General features: G+C 45.1%; 2 long non-coding RNA genes across 4 annotated transcripts in view; one reads left to right on the top strand and one right to left on the bottom strand.

Moving 5' to 3' along the window:
• LOC123580877 overlaps positions 1-15,541 on the bottom strand; it is a 92,744-nt gene extending 77,203 nt beyond the window's left edge. For both annotated transcript variants that reach the window (XR_006703512.1, XR_006703513.1), the window contains exon 1: positions 15,283-15,541. This is a non-coding gene — a long non-coding RNA (uncharacterized LOC123580877). The remainder of the gene's footprint in view (positions 1-15,282) is intronic.
• Positions 12,173-18,006, top strand: part of LOC123580878 — a 23,886-nt gene continuing 18,052 nt past the window's right edge. Inside the window, exons 1-2 of one of the 2 annotated variants that reach the window (XR_006703514.1) lie at positions 12,173-12,185; positions 15,565-15,572. This is a non-coding gene — a long non-coding RNA (uncharacterized LOC123580878). The remainder of the gene's footprint in view (positions 12,186-15,564; positions 15,573-18,006) is intronic. The other variant, XR_006703515.1, reaches the window with a different exon arrangement.

The following is an 18,006-nucleotide window of genomic DNA, read 5'->3' as shown; positions in this document are numbered from 1 at the left end:
GTCCTGGTTTGCCCAGGACTGAGGGGGGTTCCTGGGCAGGATGTGGGACTTTCAGTGCAGAACCCTCATTACTCTCCTACCTCTTCATTCCTCATCTAATGACATCACTATTCATATCTCAAAAAATAAATAAATAAATAAATAAATAAATAAGGCTCTCAGGTGTAAACTGCCTCTAATTTTTCCTCCACCATCCCTTACCTGGACATACATCTGTACCCACCAGTTGTCTTCAATCTTGGAAGCCAGGGTATCCCACGGCTGACTCACAGCTCAATTCCCCAGCTTTAAGATGGATCTCCCTGTATTTAACACCTCTTTCTTGCAATTTCAACATTTCCTCACCTTCCCCCTCACTATACAAATGTGTACAAGTCTTTCCCATCTTTAAAATCACATATCCCCCCCCCCCATCATGTTCCCCTTTATTGACAGCCCTACTCCTTACCCTTCCTTCACCACTAACTTCCTGTTTTCTTTTTTTTTTTTTAATTTTTAATGTTTATTTATTTTTGAGAGAGAGACAGAGCATGAACAGGGGAGGGGCAGAGAGAGAGGGAGACACAGAATCTGAAACAGGCTCCAGGCTCTTGAGCTGTCAGCACAGAGCCCGATGCAGGGCTCGAACCCACAGACAGTGAGATCATGACCTGAGCTGAAGCCAGACGCTTAACCGACTGAGCCACCCAGGCTCCCCTAACTTCCTGTTTTCAATTGAGGTATAATTGACATGCAATATTAAGTTAGTTTCAGGTGTACCACATAATGATTCAATATTTGTATGCATTGTGAAATAATCACCACAATAAGTGCAGTTAACATTCATCACCACACACAATCACATACTTTTTTTTCTTGTGATGAGAACTTCTAAGATTTACACTCTTAACAACTTTCAAACACACAACAGTATTGACTAATGTACACCATGCTGTACATTAAGTCCCCATGACTTATTTATTGTATAACTGGAAGTTTGTTCCTCAGAACTCTCTTCATCCATTTTGCCAATCCCTAACCCCCTGCCTCTGGCAATCAATAATCAGTTTTCTGTATCTATGAGCTTGGCTTTTTGTTTTGTTTCTACTTTCAGATTCCACATACAAGTGAGATCATAAGGTATTTGTCTTTCTGTGTCTGACTTATTTCACTTAGCGTAATGCCCTTAAGGTCCACCCATATTGTGTAAAATAGTGGAATTACATTCTTTTTCGTGGCTGAGTAGTATTCCACTATATACATCTTCATTATCCATTCATCTGCCATTGGACACTTAGGTTGCTTTCAGGTCTTAGCTATTATAAATAATGTCGCAATGAACATGGGGATGCAGATATTTTTTTGAGTTAGTGTTTTTGTTTTCTGCAGATAAATATCCAGAAGTAAAATTGTTGGGTCATATGGTAGTTCTATTTTTAGCCTTTTGAGGAACGTCCGCACTGTTTTCCCTAGTGGCCGCACCAATTTACTTTCCCATAGAGCATAAGGGTTCCCTTCTTTCCACCCTCTCACTAATACTGGTTATTTCTTGTCTCGGCTGGCCATACTAATAGGCGTGAGATGATATCTCATTGCAACCATAAACTTTTCGAATGAGATCCTGAGTGACCTCATGTACTCCAGCAGTTCCTCCCAAATTTTTATCTCTGGACCTCTACTAAATACAGATTTTAGTATTGTATTTTATTTATTTATTTGTATTGATTTATTTGTATGTATTTATTTGTATTGATCCTCTTAATGAGCATCTCTATCTTGATAACCCATTAAGTATCTTAAACTCAAAAAACCTAAGCAAAGTTTTCATCTTTCTAATATGTCCCTTCTTCTAAAGTTACTGTCCCAGCAAATGGAACCACAATGCGCCTAGTTTTCCAGACCACAAATCATCATGTCATTGTTTTCATCTTCTCTTTATGCCTCACCCCCCTAGCGTCCTGTCTCCTGAGTACCTTTTCTTACTCTCTCCTCTTGGTCCCACCTGTCCTTACAAGTCTCCTGGCTGGTTTCTTAACTCCCTAGTCTAGACCCACCTGCTTCAAACTGTCATTCATAAGGTTGACATCTGCAAGGTCATGGACCAAGCTATTCCTACTATGTGGGAGTAGAGAAAATCTTGGAGTTAGCCCTCTGAACACTGAAGCGGCCCCAAGAATGTCTCCTTGGAGCTGGTGAACAATTTCTAATACGTTCATGAAAATGGCTGAATCAGTGTCCCCACTGGTTTTGTGGCTGATTGAAATAACAGTATAAATTAACTGAAGGTGGTCAAGGAGGCTGCCTGTGCTTCTTTGTAGGAAAACCATTAGCTGATGGGCAGCACTGCACTTGTATGGAGACCTAACTGTGTCCTTATTTCTGCAGCATTAGCCCCATAATCTTTAGTACCCCACATCTGGAGGTTAATGGTTGCTAACAAGTCAGGCTGTTACAGATGCCACTGGTCATTTTATGGTTAACTGTTATGATTTTCTTTCTTTTTTTAAAACGTTTATTCATTTTTGAGAGAGAGAGAGAGAGAGAGAGAGCATGAGTGGGAGAGGGGCACAGAATGAGGGTGACAGAGGATCTGAAGTGCGCTCTGTGCTCAACAGCAGTGAGCCTGATGCAGGGCTCGAATTCATGAACTGTGAGATCATGATCTGAGCTGAAACAACTGAGCCACCCAGGCTCCCCTTTATGATTTTCAACTCATATCTACAATGTCCTCCTCCTGCTCCTTTACTCCAGCCACACTAGCGATCTTGCCATTTTTAAGTAAGCCATTTTCTCTTCCAACTCAGTGCCCTTTTCAACATTCTCAAACAAATAAACTCAGAAATTAACAATAATGCTTTTCATTTGGAAAAATAAAGTAAGAAGAATGCCTGGAGCATAACACCTGCTTAGAAAGCTGTGTTGCTCCTGGAACTGTTTGCCTTCAAAGCTATTCCTGGCAGGATGGGGACCTTGATCTTGTGTTTCCCAGGTTCTTTGTCAGCTAGTTTCTTGCCGGCTTTCACCAAAAGGAGGTACGGCTGACAGATTAGAGAGTGAAAGAAAACACTCCAGAATTATTTTTCCCTTTCCTATCTCCTCCATAGCTCCCAATCCACTAGGCATGCCTGCCTGGTCATATCTTCTACCAGGTGACTCTGACATGTGGAGGCTGGCAACTCACCTGTTCCCTCTGTCCCTTTAGTTAATGTGGGACAGCAGCTTCTTGTGAGTGCTCAACTTTTGGTCCCTCCCTGCCACCTGGTTGCCTTCACAGCCTCTTCTGTCTATTGTATAACCAATTCCCAGCATTAAAATCTTTCCCTTGTATGCACTCAGAATGGCTTCTGCTTTCTTGGCCGAACTCAGATATAAAAACATGTCCTGATCTCTACTTCTTCTTACCCAGCCTGTCACAAAGGCTCTGGGGGGCTCCCTTTCTCCAGGTTGTTGGTTTAACTTTTGTGTTCCCATGGCACCTGTGCATACTCCTAGGGGTGGGGATTATGGTTTTCTTATCAGTTCCACCCCTCAATGAGCTTCTGAGGGCACAGACAATGTCCTGTTAATTCCAGCACCCCCACTGTTCTGCTCACTGCTCAGGGTACACAGGGTGCTCAAGATTTTCTCTCTCTCTCTCTCTCTCTCTCTCTCTCTCTCTCTCTCTCACACACACACACACACACAAAACTTTTTTCATTCTTAAAAAAGAGTCTATGCTAGAAATATATGAAAATGTAAGGCAAGATCCTGACCAGAATAACACAGAATTTAAACGAAAACTAGTATATCTGTGGATTTACTTTTTTTCTAAAGAGGAAGGCCCTAGTAGTTGGGCTTTATTTACTCTTTGGAGTCTTTCAGGCTATGGGATCACAGTCCAATCATTGGGGGACAAGTCACTTTTTATTTCTGTGAAGCAACTTAAATCAATAAATATATTAATTCTTCTCAGCAAATTCTTTGGAACAATAAGGAACTGTCATTTTACTTCTGGTGGCCAGACAGGGAAAAATCAAAGGAAAACATCTCAGAATGCTAAGAGGCCCTTAGAACTTTGATGACAGAGGAACACCCCTGATGAGTCAGGGCTCCTCTGGAAAAAGTCTGGAGCTTTTTGAGAGAGGGACTTTATTATTATGTTCAATAGAATGTAAACCAGTTCCTTACCACATGCTACAATGTAAAGTGATTTACAAAGCAGAAATATATTAATATCATTTAGAGATTAGGAAAAAAGATCCATTGAAGATAAATTACATCATGTTCTAGTGACAGAGTCAGGATTACCAAATAGCGTGCCAGGAAGTCTGGTCACTGACTTAGCACCACCTCCTACCACCACAAAGTCTTTCCATGAGAAGACCCTTTTCAACTTGAGTACAGGTAGTGAACAATAGTACATCTCTATCTGGACTGTATTATTATAGACAAATTGAATTAAACATACCATAAAATCCATAACCATTACACTTTAACATAAAGTCACTGTGGCATCCCTTAATATGGCAATATTTTTACTTCAAGGAAACAAGAAAAGAGGCTTCTAATCATCCCCTTAAGATTGCGGAGGGATGTGCAAAAAGAATTCATCCTTGATCAGAACAGCATATTTCGTATTATAAAAGGTGCCTAGGGGCATCTGGGTGGCTCAGTCAGCTAAGCGTCCGACTCTTGATTTCAGTTCAGGTCATGATCTCACGTTTGTAAGATAAAGCCCCAAGTCCCACTGCACACTGGGTATGGAGCCTGCTTAAGATTCTCTCTCTCCCTCTCCCTTTGCCCCATGCCTTCTTGCTTGCTCTCTCTCTCTCTCTCAAAAAAAAAAAAAAAAAAAAAAAAAATGTGCCTAGAGTTGACTTCCTGCTCTGGTGTGAATCATGGTGGTGGCTGTCTTGGCAAGATGTGGCCCATGTGTTGTATGAAATACCACAGGTACCAGTTGCAACAAAGTCACCATTGTCTTTCTGTAATGAACTCATTTTAAACAGCTAAGTGTCCTAAAGCGAATCCAAGTGTGCCTGGTATCCAGAAGGTCAATTACTGCATGGTGTTAGACAATGGGACCACATTACTACTAACCAGGTTGCTTTGAGTTTTTGTTTTTAATAATGTTGCTCTATTACAATAAAGAAACAGTACAACAGACATTGAGTCAGACATTGTGACACAATGACAGATCTAAATTGCCAGTATACATAAATTCCACAAAACAACACTGACCCTGAATCAAGCTGAACATTTTATATACAATTTCCAGTCAACTCCAGGCTTGCTTTGGAGGAATTTTCTTGAAACAAATAGATAGGACTTAAATATTCCTTTCTATGCTGAGACTCCACTCCTTGTAATGACTGTTACAGCCAATTCCCACTTTTTTGTGGTAAAGGGAATGGATATTGAATCAGCTCATACTCTTAATTTTTTGCAGATAACTTCCAGAAAATTTATCTTACTTCAAACAAGCTTCTACAGGCATTTCCTTGGATTTGCACATTTATACCTCAGTATTACTCTTCAAAGATGTTTCCTTTTAACATGAAAATTGTATTAATTTCTAAATTCTTCATGTGACAACAAAACAGGCATTTTCCAAAACAAAAAAGCAGAAGTGATACCATCTTGATGGGGAAAAATAAATTAAAATAGTACATTGTTACATATATAAACATGTCTATTAAACTAAAGTGTCATACAGGTTGCTGAAATTTACAAAACAATTCATCACTTCCTCTTAGCTCTTACTTTTCCCTTAATGAACACTGTTTCATTTAGGAGAAATTTTCTTACTTAAAAATGACAAACATGAGTTGAAATGTAGAAATAATGTTTGAATTTAATGTATTTGAAAAGATTTTTCAAGTATTCCCTTTATTTTAATCTAAGGGTGAATAAGTATATTTCTCTGTTGCAAAATCAGAGAAACCAAGCACTTAACATTCCTGGGCATTAATTCTTATTGTCTAGGTACCAAAAGTTGATTTAAAATACTAAAATTATGTTTAAGTTTTTAAACTTTCCATATGGAATTCTAAAGGGGGCATGTATATTTTTTTCCCTATCAGACATATTTAGACGAATCAAGCTGAATGATTTTAAAAATTAACTTTTAAAAACGTGATAGTTACAGATGTTTTAATCTTTGGAAGTCATTACATGTTCATTTTCCTTTCGGCATTAATTATACATAATGACCTCCACCGATCATATACTCTGGAATAAAACTATATTTGTTTACATTTCTCAATGCTTTTGAAAATAAAATAAGTTTTCATCATGATCAATAAGGACAGACTTCTTAATTATTAAAATCTTGGTATTTTTGAAGACTCCTCTTTGGCTATTCTAACCAGAAAGTTCTATGGTGAATAAGACTGTTACATAAATTCTCCGAATAATAGCTTAATTACTTATAAACTCTGGAAACAATTAGTTTATCATCCTTTGAAGTGCGTAGGGCAACTTGCCAGGCTGAGAGCAAAAGGCTTGTCACTTTTTCATGTAATGAGCTTAGTTTCTTTTTGTTATTTTAGATTATTTGGAAAAGGAAACTCAGTGGAATACACTTTAATGTTCAAAAGATTAAAAGTTGAATCATTCACTTCATAAATGGCCTCTGCAATAACACTTAATAAAGTACAGAAAGAAATATTGAAGCCTCGGAAGATTATAATTTATGTGCTTATGGAAATCATTGAAACAGATATTCTGGTTCAAAGATAAAGTTGTGCTTGAACGACACCAATGTTGTAAAAGATTGAAGAGGACTGTCCTCCTCCTCAGCCTCATAATATCATCCCTCATACCAACCACCAAATTACACAAACAACCTCTTCTCTTCCATCCCGCGATCACTCTCTGCTTTCTTTCTTCACCCCCTCCCCCACCACACGCTCCGGTCTTGCTGCCGGTGGGTCTCTATCTTCCCCCACCTAGCCCCGACCAGCACACCTTTCTCGCTCACCCCGCCTGGCCACCCCTCCCGTTTCCTCTGAGCTCCTCTCCCTTTTTCATCTGCAGTTCCCGGTCAGGTGTTTTGTTGTTTTGTTTTGTTTTGTTTTGTTTTTTTCCTGGCCAAACATAGATCAAAGGAAGTTCTGAATATAAGTGGTTATTGTGACACTGAAACACTATATTCTGAATATTAAGAAAAAAAGAGTATCAGAAGAGGATGCCGACTTCACGTTGGCAAGCTCGGGGTCTGCCTGACGTCGCAGAGCACAGGTGGCAGGGGAGAAGCTCTCGGAGGCCGCCTCGTTAAAGGCCAGCCGGTGACTGTCTTTGCAGCCATTGCGTCGGACAGAGCCAACACCTGAGGCCGCCCGCTCCCTTCCGACCTTGGCGGTCAACGAGCAAGGTCATCTGTAATTCCTTCACGGGCCCATAGGATTGTTTATCCGGCTCCAGGAAGAGAAACTGAGGGCCAAGAAAGGCGGACAGGTCCCAAGAGCCTGGAGGCTCCCCTTGGGATCTATCCAGCTGGTGAGGACCCATACCAGATCCGGGACAGCAAACTTTTGCACCGTTTTGCATATTTCGAAATGATATTAACATGCTTCCTATGCCGCCCCCCCCCCTCCTGTAAATCATAATTACAAACTCACCCTTCCCTTTGTCGGTAGGAATCTGTTTAGCAGTCCCAGCAAGTCAACCTACTTTGGGGATGTATTTTGCATTTTTCATTGCCCCTCATCCCTCCCCAGACCTATATGTCAAGGAATAGGGAGTTGAGACATGACACATTAATGTTTTTATCAGGGGACGCTCTCTGCTCCCACAGAAAGGGAGGGAGATCAGCAGGAGAGCTCGGCGGAGTAGAGGGAAGGAATCACTCCGCAGCTCCTGTGCAAATTCATATTCCGCGTATGTTCCTCTCTTACCTGAAATAAATCCTGCAGGCCTACCCACACAAACCCAGCAGCACTTATTTATTTGCATGTCATGCTTATAATATGGTAGAAAGCAAGACGGATCTTCAAGGAGGAGAGGAGATGAGGCTCACCTTTCAGACTCGCTCTCTTAAATAAAAAAGAATTGTCCAGCTGGGCGCCTAAGAATTCATCTTGAGTTTGTGGTCATTATCTCTATTATATAGCCCCGGCAATAAATAAATCGGGTAGTTACTACCCAACAATAAAACTGTAGTGTATGGGACACCTTACTATTACTTTCTTAATAATCTGCCGTTTCTTTCACTTTAAATCTTCCCAGTCTCGTCTCCGCACTTGTCTACAAGGATCTATCTTCACCCCTTGAGGTACCAGACCGCTCGGTTCATTTTTATATTTTGTGAACACAATAAGTTTTCCTGTCTAGACTTTCTGTTTTTCCTCCTATTTCTAGGCAGCCTAATCTGCTTCAAGACAAAGGGTCGGCCCGGATCAAATGCCTTCCCTACCCCCTCTATTTTAACAGCCTTGTGCGTCCACGTTAATAAAAATCGCCCCCCTTGCGGCAGCCACCCATGGGGTCTCTAGGAGGAAGGGAGGAGCGCACACTCTGGTGACAGGGTCCGGAGAAGATGGTCTGTGCCCCCGCCCTGGGCACGCCCCTGGGTGCGCACAGAGTCCCAGGGCCCAGTTGGAGAGACTGCCCGGGCTTGTTCCACCTCTCACAGCACTCACCCTAATTCCTGCTGGTGTGTGTGCCCACTTAGGGATTTCGGGGGTGGGGGTCCCAGCCCTCGGACTTCTCCCGGCTCGCCCTCCACCCAGACACCGCGCGCTACACGCGGACGCGAGAGCCAGCAGCCTAGACCCGCCTGAGAAGTCGGTCCTCGCTCAGCTGCTGGCTCCTCTGCGTCTGCGGACGTTACGACCCCACCGAAGGGGACCGGCCCAGGGAGCAGACGTCGGGGTGGCGAAGTGAGGGCGCTCCTTTCGGGGTCCCAGACGCGCGGGCTAGCGGGAGAGTCTGCGCGCACGCCCACCCGACCTCTGCTCTCGCACCTGGGACTGGCCTCCTCCGTGCGTCAGTTGGGGACCCCGCTCCCACCCAAGCCCCCGACCCCCAGCCGGGCGGGAGGAGCTATCTGTCCGGGGCCCGAGCCTTGCAGACCCCCAGGGGCCCTCAGCCCCGCTGGGAGAATGAATCCAGCCTGCGTCCGGCCGGCGCCTGCCCAAAGCACCTCCACGCTTGCTTTCACGCCCGCGCGAAAAGTGACGCGTCCAGGCAAAGCGGTCAGCAAATGACCTTCTTAGCCGCCGAGCGGGAGAAATCGGGGGGAGGGGGGAAGGGGCAGTGGGGAGGGTTCGGGGGAGAAAGGGGCAAAGGGGCAGTGGTAAGCCGGGGAAAGAAAACAAACAGACCTGCGTCGCTTCCCCTTTTGTCTTTAGACTGCCTGTCTCAAGAAATCAACTTAACCACAGCAAGCCCCCACCAGGCTTGTTTTTGTTTGTTCGACTTAGATCACAGATAGAACTCCGGACCAAATCTGAGTGTGTGTGAGAGCGAGGCCAGGCTACTGGCAGTGAAGGGACGATGAACTTCTCACCTTTCTTTACTCACTCACAACACGTCCTTTACAAAACCCACGCCGCGGAGTGTGTGTAGTTGGCTGTTAATTGCGTTTTGCTGGGATTATCTTTTACCACTCGAAAACAAGCGGCTGGGAAATATTCACGTTTGGGACAGAAAGCATTTTTTATTTATATCGTTGACATTTAAAAGAGCAGAATTAATTTGTCCTGTCTACATTAGCATTGAGAGAAAGTTTCAGAAATCCACCCGGGGGAAAGGGGTGGGGAGAGAAAAACAACAACAACCACCAAAAAAAAAAAAAAAAAAAAAAAAAAAAAAGGCGAAGAAAAGAAAGGAAAAAGAAAAGCTAAGGCTTGGTTTTTCTTATTTCAGATCTGTAATCCATCACTGAAATAGGAGGCAGCAAAATTGTAAAGATTCGATAGATTAAAATGCAAATGAAAGGTAGAAAAAGAAACATTAACATGGCGATCAAAGATTTAATAACCGTAAATCAGGTTTTTTTTTTTCTGTTGCAGCTGCAGTTTGTGTGTGTGTTTATGTTTTAATCATGTTCGTTCCATAAATAAATAATTTCTGAAACGAGACTAATTTTTCATTATTTTAACCGTGGGCTATAACACTAAATATTAAAAATAGAAAACGTACAGGATGCCAGATCCCCAACCAAATAAGAGAAAGACTTGTGTTGATTGGTTAAAATCAAGGAATTTCATTTGTGTGTTCTGAAAAAGGGTATTATGCTAAAAAATTCTATCTCAACTGACAAAGCCCAAAGTTTTATTTTCCCTTTAATATTTTATGTTAACAACAAGATACCATTTATATTAAATATATGTGCCGCTGCATATCCATTTCACTCTGAGCACTTTCAAAGGAGGAAAGTGCCAGAATATTTAAATAATACAAAACATATATTATTTCAAAGTGATTTGACAGAATTCCTGGAAAATAATACTTTTTAGAAGAACTTGCCTTCTAGAGAAAAATTAAGTGATAGTTTCACACAGTTGAAAATACTCTTAGCTTTATCATTAAAGTTCTCTTTCCAAGTGGGAATATTTCAGCCTTTTCTTGCTGTTATCATTCGATTTAAGTTTTTAGGTCAAGGTGTCAAATTATAGGAACACTCTATTTTATTCAGCTATTCATTTTCTCATATGGTGAAGGCTTTTCATTCAGACTTTTTATTTAAAACGTTGATTTATACTGTTGATTTAAAAATTATTTGTAGAACTTTTAAAATAAACACATGGATTTAGGCTTTTCTTTCCTTCCTTCTTTCCTTTTTCTTTCTTTCTTTTCTTGGTAGTTATTGACATAAGGAGAATTCATCTTCAAAAGATTGGGAACTTTTCTTTTTGGTAATACCGCCTTGCAACATTTAAAATAAGCTCTTCCTTCAATTTTATCTTTGAAGGAGTTATTCACTCTAATTTATCAAAGTGATGAACCAGAACTATCTCCATTTCTCCTCTTTCCACAAATTAAAATGATAGCCAAACCTGGGATACTTGTTTCCTTTCTAAAATCTTTAAGTTAAAGGTGAACTAAGTTGGTGTCCACTCCCTCCATCCCAGCCACACATCACGTTTTCACTGTGACAGGCCAATAATGCATTTAGTTTAAAATTACACTTGGACCTTTCCTCCTTTGTATTTTTTCCACTTACTTCTGTGCAACAAGATGACTTGATTTTCATGGGATTACATGAACTCCATTCAATGTTACTGGGACACTTCTGCTCAACTAAATACTTCCCTTAATAGACAAATGAACTTCTTTTTATTTGCTGGAGTTTGTAGACGGTTTTAGATACAGAATGTGCAACTGATTTAGTTATTGTTGTTGTGAGAATCGAACAGGCACAAAAGTCATTTATCTAAACCGAGGAGATATGACTCTGTAAAAGAGAGAAGCAAGGGCAGAATCATGGGGAATTATCTCAGTTTATAGCTCTTATTAATTAAACCGGATGTGGTTTTATTCTGATCTTTTAGTACCGACCTTGTTAAATGCTCCCAGATACCTTTTTACCCACGCATCCCCCAATTTTTTATGCATTAGATGAGTTGGGTCCCTTGCTGTTGGGCGCTGCTTTTTCTACATTATATCACTAAGCAGTTGCAGTGTAAAATCGCGTGAGGCTACAGATGATCGCACCCCTCCCAGAAAGAAAAAAAAAAAAAAAAGAAAAGAAAGAAAGAAAGAAAAGGAAAGGAAAGGAAGAAAAAGAAAGGAAGAAACGCTTTTCCCATTCAGTTTTAGCATCTTGTTTCGTTGAAATGCAAGACAGGTACTTGATTTAGCATTTAAGCAAAAGGTTACACAAACCGCGTTTTAAAAAGTGTTGGGATGTCCGACAGGGTCAGCCCCAGATCAGATCATTTTTTGAATGCAGACCTAAAGATAATGAGTACTTGTTGTATTAAAGGGGACAAACAGTACTTTGGCTTCCTCTGACCCCAGAATGCACGGCTCGGTTTCATTGATCATCCTCCTTTATGAGATAATGCAATTACAAACATCAATAAGGGGCTGCAAGGGGAATCATTATGCGCTGACAGTGATAAATGACGGTGCAGAAATAGCATGCTTTTTCCCCCCTAACAATCCAGGAGCCCAGGGGCTCCGGGGGCTGAACACAGTCGCCAAGGAAACAGATGACATCCCAAACGGCACCAAAGGAAAAAAAATGAACAGTCTTTCTTTGCCTTTCACTCTTTTCCGTCTTCCAAAGAGTTAGTTTTGGCTCCAGCAGCAGCTGCCACACAGGCTTTTCGTTATTTCAGACATTAAAGCCTGGAGCGGGCGGTGGGAGTCTCCTTCTCTCCCATCCCCACCCCCATTAGATAACACACAAAGCTCGCTGTTCACAGTTTAGGACTACCTGAAAATGCACCTCTTGGAAATCAGATTGGGGTCGGGTTAGCAGTGAGGGAACGTGGGTTTACATAGCCACTGCATTGTGTTTTCCCCGCTTTCACGACTGTCCAGTGGAAACTGAGTCTCCACAACAAGCTGGCGCCTCGTGGGCCGGCCAGCAAGGACGGGGCGCGTGGCTCGCCTCCATCTCCCTGCGGTGCCAGACGCTGCTCAAAGCAAAGGTGGCGGGGGCGCGGTGGGGGTCGATGGGGAGCCGGCGTCTGCTAGGGGTGTTTGCAGCTTTGAGCTTTGCAGGGTTTCTTTGAATTGGAATTATCAATGGACGCAGGGATCTCCCCTAGATCGAGGAATCTGGTTGTTCAAAGCCCCAGGGTACCCTCAGCAAGTGACTTCAAGAGGGCCTCGCTGAGCGTTCCCCACCCACCCATGTCCAAGTTGGTGGGTGAAGGAAGCGGGCGCGAAAGAGCGGAGGACTGCAGTTTGGGGACCTAAGGGCTGCGGGAAGTAGTGGTGGGATGGGGGTGACAGCCTCGGGACCTTCCGTGAAGAAGGGGAGCTCGCCACTTTGGGGCAAGGGAGAAGGAAGGGAGAGCAGAGGTGTGAGAGGTGTGAGGGGGCCCAAGATGAAAAGAATAAGGAAGGGGTGGAGGAAAGCTTGCGAGCGCAATCCCACCCTTCGAGAAGGTCGCCAACCCGAAGAAAGCAGACACAGGGTTCCTGACCCCTGCCGGGCACGCCCAAGCGCGGAGTGTGGAACCCCTGCGCAGCTTGCCTTGCCACTCGAGGCCCCCGCCCCGACGAGCCGCCAGCGCTGCTGCGTGAACAGGTGACTTTATTCACTGCTTCCCGAATCGGCGAGGTCCCGGGACTCGTTTTCCGCCTGGAGATTAAGATCATTGCTCGCGTAATGAACTTAATGCTTTAGGGTAGAGGTGAGTGTGTCTGCGAGTGGGCAGGGGTAGAAATTACCGACTCGATCGATGGGAGACTGGCTTAAAACTAAATCCCTTTTCTCCAGGGCTTCACCGCCTGGCTTTCCCCCACAGTGGGCTGAGAACGCCTGGCTGGCAGGGGGCAGCGCGCGGAGGGGCCACTCCGGGGCGCGGCCCGCGAGAACCGAGACCCTAAACGTCCTTCATCTCCCCGCCAAGACCCCGGGGTACTCGTTTTTAGGGCAAAAACTCTTAAAACCTCAAATGTTGGCGAACTGATTGCTCAATATGTTGTTTGTTTTTCCTTTCAGCTCCGCCTTGGGAGAGAATGTTACAGACGCGTTGGCGGGCAGATTGGGCCAAAAAGTGACACACACACACACACACACACACACACACACACACACACACACACACTCACTCTCGCCGCTCCCCGCCATCAGCCGCCTCCCTTGAAAGGCGATCTCCCTCCCGCTGTTTCTCCCTCGCCGCTCTTTCCTCGGCTCTGGGATTCCCAACCTCCTGTAAACTGCACCTGGCCACCCTGAACGCAGCGGACCTTCTAACAGTCAAGTGGGTGCGGGATGGCACGGGAGAGGGGCGTGAGACGAGGGGAAATGCCAGCCAGGCCAAGCGGGGCACATCACTACCCAGTTCCATGCCACTCCACCCGGCGTTCAAGCTCCCACCCCGGAGCTTGAGTCAAGTCATGTTTTTAGTGCGTTCACATGGGCCAAGGGCCTGCTGGGATCCTAAAATGGAAGGGAAAGTTTGCAGAGACTTTAAAGCTTTCCCGAGGAGCTCCTGCCTACGGCGTCGGGGTGCAGCCCAAGCCCCCTTGCTGCGGCCCCCGACCCTGGCACTCACGACCCGCCTGGCGGGCGCTGCCCGGGTCCCAAGTGCCCTCCGAGCCCCAAGCTCTCGGAGCCGCGCTCCAAGAGCCGCGCAGGGGCTCGGGAACAGAATCCATCAAGAAGCCTCTGGTCCACCACAAAGCACACCCGAGCGGTTCCAAGGGAAGGGGGCCCAGAGCGCCCCAGGAGGTATCTTTCCACAACCTTCTGCGGAGACCCGGGGTCGCCTCGTCTCCAGGGACGAAGTCAGCAGTCCCCTTACGCTTGACTTTCTTGTTGCGGTGGGGAGGATATAGGAAGCTACTGGAGGTGCCGGAGCCGCGGCCCCCCCACCCCCAAAGTGCCCTGGGCTCTGAGCAAAGACCGGTCCTCACAAGCACGCGGTCCAGGCCAGGACCCTGTGCCCGGTAGGACGCAGGGGGCCACGGCGTTCTAATCTGGACTCCTGGCCGCTTCCGCGGCGGCCCGCTGGAGTTTCTCCCGCGGAGGTCGGCCCAGCAGCGGGCCACCGGCGTTTCGCCTCCCGCCCTGACACGCAGACTTGGGGGGGGCGCTGCACACAGCAACCGATCCGGAGCGCAAAATCTGCGTGCCGCGTGGGAGACGCGCGCGGGAGGGGCCGGGTTGGGCTCGCGTTTTTCCTTTTCAGAAGCTTTCGAGTTGACTACGAAGTTTTCTGGTAGGCGCCTGTGCCCTGGGGTCGGAGCCTCCCACCGCCGCTCCTTCCCCTCCCTTCTCCCCGCCCCCCCGCCGCCAGCCCAGCTCGCCGGAGCCTCAGTCCAGGCCTGGCCGCGCTCTAGGTCCCCCAGGCGAGGTCCCCCAGGCCCGGACCCCGCGCCCGAGCGCCGCGCCGGCCTGCCCGCAGTCCTCCCCGGGCTCCGCGGGGGTGCCTCTCCCCGGGGCGAAACTCGCCGGCCGGGCGCACTGCAAGGAGACACCCGCTGCCTCCCGAGGAACTCCTAATACCATCCATACAGCTTTAATGCGTTTATAATTCGATAAGTGATTTCAATTTGAAATTGTTAGTAACTAATTTTATGGGTAATTTTTCCACATCAAATATTTAAGCATCAGATTAAGGGAGCCAGTTCCGACACAGGATAATAAGGGGGTTCCCCCCACCCCCCGCGCCTCCGCCTCCCTCCGTTTCCTACCGAGTCGTTTTTCCAAATCCCCAAAAGATGGCAGTCGAAGCCGACATTCTTCTTTTCCTGCGGCTCTGCGAGGGGAGGGAGGGGGAGTGGGAGGGAGGAGGGAAGGGGAGGGAGAGAGACGAAGAGAGAGAGAAGAAAAGGAGAGGGAGAAACTAGACGTTGCAAAGACTTTTCAGACTAATTCTTTCACACGTTTCTAACACAAGCAAGAAACAGTGGTGCATTTCCTGGAAATGTCCTGGCAGGAAGGAAAGCCCAAAAACGTGCCTTGGGGCCTCAGAGTAGGCGACGTTAGAAACTCAGCACTTTCAAACGGAAGCTTCAACTCAGAGCAGAAGCGAGAGAAGGGAGACATACAAATGTCTTTGTATTTTAACATCGCATTCAAATACTACACCCCTAAGCAACTGGTTTTCCGGGGGACGGGACTCGGCAAATTACTTAATGGGGAGAGAAGAAGTGGGGTGGGGAAAGGTGCTGGGTGGGGGGCGGACTGCCGTGGGCGGAGGGGAGGCTGGGGCCGGCAGCGGATGAATTGCAGACCAGTTGCCAAAACTTTTTTTTCTCTCTCTCTGCTGCTGCCGCCGCCGCCGCCGCCGCCGCCTTTGCTGCTGCCTTTGCTGCTGCCTTTGCTTTGAATGTGGGTAACTAGGAAACAGCAAGCCGTCTGAGAAGACGGAATTTCCAACGTGTAAAATGTTCTTAACGGAACCATTGAGCGAGTGCAATAAGGCGTGAGGGGGAACTAATCTTCCCATTTAAATGTTTGTGGCAATTTTATCTAAATGAATTTTAATGCTAAACGAGGGTAATTCCCCATTTGTAGCGCGTTTACTTCTCTTTCCTGTGCTTCTAAAGCAGTCGAACATCATGCAATGAACAATAACAATAAAAATACTGTCAAGGCATATTATTCATTTCGAATGTGTTATAATTACAGCTGATTAAATATGATAGGGTAAAATATTTTTAGTTTTCTTTAAAAAAATATTTAAATCATACTAAAAAGTCTCATTCAACCAGCACCCCCCCCAATAAAAATAAAAAGCAGGTACAATTGTGTGCCCTTGTTTAGAAGAGGGCGTTTTGTTTTTGCCTTTTAAGAAACATCAAAAACACCCTCAGCACCTCTATTCTTTCTTTCTTTCAGATAAGTGTCCTCAATAACCTCCGAGCTGGCTCTGAAATTTACAAGAGGAAAGCTAAAATCGCATTAAGGGGGAGTGGGGGTGTCCAGGCAAGGGGAGAGAGGATCTGCGGAGAGCAAGGCCCTCACAAAACCGCCACACAGAGCAGGGAACACAGGGAAAGAACACAGTTTGTTTTATTTTTTCTAATTCACTGGACACTAATGGTCGTGATTCTTCATAGTCTCCATATTCCCTGATTCTTCTTCACTGGTACCCTACTCCTTCTCCTAGTGCCCGCCTCTCTCCACTCCCCCCTTCCCATCTCTCTCTCTCTCTCCCTCTCTGTCTCCCTCCCTCCCTCCTCCCCTTTCTTTCCCTCCCCCAACCAGCGAGAGCACCGTCGAGAAGAAAGGCTGAAAATAACCTACTCACCCAAGCTTGTACTGGGGAGGAGGGGCAAATGGATGGGTAGTTTATAAAGTTTATTATTAATTTTTAAAGTAAATAAATGGTTGTTCACCGCCACTAACCAGCTCTCAAAAGAGAATTATTTCACTAAATATGGAGTATTTATGTCGCCGAAGAATTGCCACTGGGTCCAAATAAGAAATTTAAACAATCCCACACATGGGGTGGGGGCGGGGTGGGGCGGAGGGCGCTGCGCGCGAAGGCTGCTGCTGCTGCTGGTGGAGCTTCTCTCGGTCTGCGCATCCACGTGTTTAGAAACAAGGCCCAATAAACAAAAGGTGAGAATGCGCGGGGCTGCTCCAGCAGGTGAGTCAGTCAATCACACGTCACCTAGTAAACCCAACCCACAGCTGGTTTCTCTTTTCAAATAGAAAATAGAATTGTTCGGGGCGGGTTTATAGGGTGACATGGGCCTGAACGTCAGCCTTGAGTTTAAGGCTCTCTCCTCTGACCCATCCTTTGTTTACAAAGCAATCACTCCTAAAAGGATGATTTTTTTTTTTTTTTTTACAGAGAAATTGCCTTAATTAAAATATTTGTATGTTTTCTTTAGCTTTGGGAAGCACTTTTTATAGCAGCGATTTTATTTAAATAAAATTATAAGCCATTCCAGCTTAAACATGTTATTTTGTACCATTTAGCTGGCTGCCACGCAGATATTCTGTACAGCTGTTCTGGAAAATTGGTTAATAACCAGTTTTATCCAATGAAAACATAGAGCATATTTATAAAAATTAGATTTTGAAGTCTGGTCTCTTCAATTCACATAGTTAATTTCCTAATAAGCATATACTGCTCATCCTAGGTAATGTTCTTAGTAAAAGACTTACCTCTGTACTTAGGTTTACCATTATGTGCAAGAATAATCTCACCGATACTAGGTGAGTAATTCTGTTGGATACAATCTGAGTCTACAGTTAGTTTAGTGCCCTTAGGCCTTAAATTTGCTGATATTAGGAATTCATTAAACCAGCTTAAAGAAATCAGTGACTATTATCAAATAATTTACTTTGTGGTTAAAATTTTCAAGTACATATACGTCTTAGGGAGCTAAAATTAATTTTCCTCTTTACTGCACTGATCACTGAAAATTTGGGGGGGGCAGTAAACAAATTTTTCAAGCAGT

The sequence above is a fragment of the Leopardus geoffroyi genome, chromosome A3 (genome assembly GCF_018350155.1).
Source record: "Leopardus geoffroyi isolate Oge1 chromosome A3, O.geoffroyi_Oge1_pat1.0, whole genome shotgun sequence".
In the NCBI taxonomy this organism is placed as follows: domain Eukaryota; kingdom Metazoa; phylum Chordata; class Mammalia; order Carnivora; family Felidae; genus Leopardus; species Leopardus geoffroyi.
The sequence above is the reverse complement of the archived record's forward strand: the minus strand, read 5'-3'. Positions and strand labels throughout refer to the sequence as shown.